Here is a 4,327-nt window from a genome sequence, read left to right on the forward strand (position 1 = left end):
TCTCCATATGGGAGCAGATTCCCAGATCTTTGTACCATAGAGTAGATGGATGGGTTTAAAACCAAGCTTTTTGTTAGCAGCCAAGAGCTTAATTGTTGCACTTCCTGGGAGTCTTACTGTTGTAATGAAACACATGCATAAAACAAAAACTTTAGGATGTGCAGTGGTCAGAATACACTAGGATTATGATGAGCTCCCTCTCCCATTAAGATCTCTTAATTTTCTGCTTTGGGTGTGATGGCCCGTCCTAGTGTCTGAGTGATTCCCAGGGCCCAGCAAAAAAGGGACAGAGCTTCCAGGTCATCGAAATCGGATGCCTTTCCCCCTGTCTCTCAGAGCTGAGCTTTGAAGACAAGAGGAAACACTCCCAAATATGGACTCATTTTCCACTCCACCTTCATAGGCCGAGCAGCTGCTAAAAAAAAAGGCCGCATCTCCCGATACCTGGCAAACAAATGCAGCATTGCCTCACGAATTGACTGCTTCTCCGAGGTGCCTATGAGTGTATTCAGGGAAAAGCTTCGTGAGCAAGTTGAGGAGCTACTCTCCTTCTATGAGACTGGAGAGATTCCACGGAAAAACTTAGAAGTCATGAAAGAAGCCATGGTTCAGGCAGAAGTGGCTGTTGAGATTACCAAGAAGCTGGAGAAAAAGGAGAAGAAGCGCTTGAAGAAGGAGAAGAAATGACTGGCTGTGCTTGCACTTGAGGCTTCAGAAAACAATGGCACTCTTGAAGATCAGGAATGTGAGGAAACCAAAGAAAAACCCAAGAAGAAGAAAAAGAAAAAGCCCCAGGAGGCTCCACAGGAGAATGGAATGGAAGATCAGTCCATCTCTGCTCTCCCTAAACCCAAGAAAAAGAAATCTCTGTCCAAGGAACTGGTCAACAGTGACTTTGAAGAGCCTGTTGAGCCAACTGTAAATGCAAAAGTCCCAAAGAGGAAGAAATCTTCCTCCAGAGAGGAACCAGAAGACCCTGAAGAGGTTGTAAACAGTGTCCCAAAGAAAAAGAAGAAGCTTTCTAAGGATGAGCCCATCAGCAGTGGACCTGAGGAGGCCGTCAACAAGAGCACTAAGAAAAAGAAAAAATAAAAAAAGCACCCCAGGAAGATTAGAATGGACATTCCCGGCGGGGAAGAAGAACAAACTGGGGAGGAGGGTGGAGAGAATGGTGTGGCAATGAAGGAGTGAAAGCCCAGAATCCCTGTGAATGTTCATTGAAACTAGTAAAATTTAATAATAATAAAAAAAAAAAAAAAAAAAAAAGAATGGACATTCCCTGGGGGTGTGAAGGGCATACCCAAATGTTTCCCAATAAAAAAACTGTTTACAAAAAAAAAAAAATCTCTTAATTTGTCCATTTACGTCGTTAAAGTTACTTTAGAAGTAATGAAGTTGAAGTTTTGGATGACATTTTCCTGATTTATCTAGGAATTTCCCATGTAATTACAGGATCCTTATAAAAGGGAGAGAAGCAGATGTGAAGAAAGAACCAAGAGAGAAGGCACTATGCTTCTGACTCTGAAGGTGAAGAAAGAGGTCACAAAACCTATTGTTGTTGTTAGGTGCCATCAAGTCGAGTATGACTCATAGCAATTTTATGAACAACAGATCTGAACCCTGTCCTACCCTGTGCTATCTTCACACTTCTTGACACACTACACACTTCCTTTGTGTCAGTCACGGTGTCAATCCACCTGGTTGAGGGTCTTCCTCTTTTTCTCCGACACTCTACCCTTCCAAGCATCTTATCCTTCTCCAAGAAATAGGACTGTCTAGTAACATGCATATGTAGCAACAAGAGAAGTGAAACCTCATCATTCTTGCCTCCAAAGAGCACACCGACAGCACCCTTTCCAAGACATATCTGCTTTTTCTTTTGGAAGTCTATGGGATGTTCAGTGCTTGTCTCCAATACCTCAACAGCTCAAAGACTGTTCTCTCAAATGCATAGCAAGTGATCGGGAAAACTCTGGCCTGAATCAGACACACCTATTAATGAGAGAATATTCAAGTTCGAGGCTTACTTTTGTGGACATTTCCCATAAGGCACCATGTGCTGTTCCAATACAGAAGTCCAAAGTAGACCAACAGCTTTACAGAATAAGAAATATCAATCACTTTCTTCCCATGTTTGCAGCAAAGAGAACGCCATTGCTTCCTCTCCAAAGCTCACCTGAGCACTCAGGGTGCAATGGATGGGTAGTACAGGTTACAAGCACGTGGAAAGGTTGTAGAAGTTTAAGTTCTACCCGTTAGTAAGTTTCCTAACCTACTGAGTCTCCACTTTCCTATCTGAAAAGCTGTAATGATAATATCTGCATATTGTTGTTATGTGCCATAAAGTCCACTGCATCTCATAGCAACCCCATGAACGATAGCTCTAAAACCTGTCCTATTCTGAGCGAATCTCATCATATCCAACATACTTGCCCCAATAGTTCCAGTTACTCTGTTAATCTATTTTATCCAAGGTCTTCCTCTCCTGCATTGTCCCTCCACCCTTCCGTGCATGATATGCTTCTCCAAGTTTTGGTCCCTCCTGGCAAAGTATGTGAAACAGATTCTTCAAAATCCTTGCCTCCAATGAGCAGCTTGGTTTCACCCTCTCCTGAACAGACGTGTTTGTGCTTTAGGCAGTCCATAGTATGTTCAATACTCTTCTTTAGCACCATAACTCAAAGGCATCAATTCTTCTTTTGTCATTCTTAGTCATTGTCCAGCTCTCTGATGCATAACAAGTAATTGCAAAGACCATGGCCTGAATCAGGCACACCTTAGTCTCCAGACTAGCATCATTGCTCTGTAGCACTCTGGATACAGCTCATCAAACTGGTTGCAATATATAAGATCTTCATCTGTAAAATGATAAATCTTCAATTACTATCCTAAACATTTCCATTTGGCTCAAGGGGAAGTTCAGAAGACATATGATGGTTATTGGTAAATATTATGCTTTGCCTCAACAGAATTTGATAAATTGTCCATATTTCTTTATGCTCCTCTCTCTAATCAACTGAAAGATGGTATAATAATCAGTACTTAAATTCATAACAAACATCTAGTTCAAATCTTTACTCTGTGGCTGAACACTGAACACAACCAGCAAACCCCAATAATTGTCAGTTTATCTTTAAAATGGAAATAACATCTCTCTTATATGATTGCATCAGGTTTAACTGACACAACACAACTAATTGCCAAGACTATCACAGAGTGTATTGGTTTTCTGTACTTTTGAGTCAGAACTGACCCTACAGTGAGTTTTCAGGCTGCAAATGGCTTAAGATGTAATCTTTTTCTTGCAGAGATGCTAGTGTATTCAAACCACATACCTTTGGGTTGGCAGCTCAGTTTGTAACTACTAAGCCATCACAGTTTCCTATAGATTGGGTACTCCATAAATATCTCTCTTCCTTCTTAGGACATTAATTTGACAAAAAAGTTCCTAAGCAAGGCACCATGGTGAGTGCTAATGAGCAATGAAGGGCACAGAGCTTGTTAGAAACTGACTTTGGACTTCAAGGTACTCTCAGGCACATCTACTGTTAATTTACTAATTAGGGTCCCTTACTTTACACATGGTGATCAAGGGAAAAAAAGCACGAGAATCCATTCCAAATTCTTCCCAATTACTTGGCTTAAAATTTAATAGCATGTTACACTAAGATTGCACAGCCTTTTACAAATTTTAGATGTCAAGTGCTTTTAGGGGGTATCATTGCCAATCCCACGGCCAGCAGTTTAAGCCCACCAACCTACCATGGGTGAAGGATGAGCAGTCTCTTTTTGTGCAGTTGGAAGCCTCTGAAAATCCACTGTAGAGACAGCAGCAATGAGTTGGAGGTTTTTGTTTGAGTGTCATATCATTATGTCCTTCTTTGTAAATGTGGAGACTCACAGAGGTGAAAGCATTTGTCTGTAGTCACATGTGCATGGGTGGTAGAGACCAAATTCAGAGAGAATTCCCCAGTCCCCATAAACACTGCTCTTTGCTCTATACTACAACTTAGACGAAAAGCAAGTATCTGTACAAGTACCCAAAAATAGCATGATTAGGAAAATTGAAAACACAAAAGGCTTTTAGTTAGAAAATGTTGGTTCTTTAAAAGTTCAATTGTTCCCTGTTGATTCTTTAATAGTCCAAATGACAATACTGCTTTGTTTTTGTGTATCTATTTCAAATCATTAAAAACCTTTCCCATGGTATGATATTATTTTTCATTTTGGGGGCCAAGATTGCACACTTGAGATAAGCTATGGAAAAGATCACCACAGGTGAGGAGTGAGGGATTTGTAAAGTGGTTTGAATTTTAATGTCAGCTCT

The 4,327-nt window shown here is 40.7% G+C and overlaps 1 pseudogene; it reads left to right on the forward strand.

The window, feature by feature from the left end:
• Window positions 1-591: 591 nt before the first annotated feature.
• On the forward strand, window positions 592-1,092 carry LOC102843846 (annotated as a pseudogene).
• Window positions 1,093-4,327: the final 3,235 nt, after the last annotated feature.

This window comes from Elephantulus edwardii, unplaced genomic scaffold (genome assembly GCF_000299155.1).
Source record: "Elephantulus edwardii isolate Elephantulus edwardi_28Jun2011 unplaced genomic scaffold, EleEdw1.0 scaffold00005, whole genome shotgun sequence".
Lineage (NCBI taxonomy): Eukaryota > Metazoa > Chordata > Mammalia > Macroscelidea > Macroscelididae > Elephantulus > Elephantulus edwardii.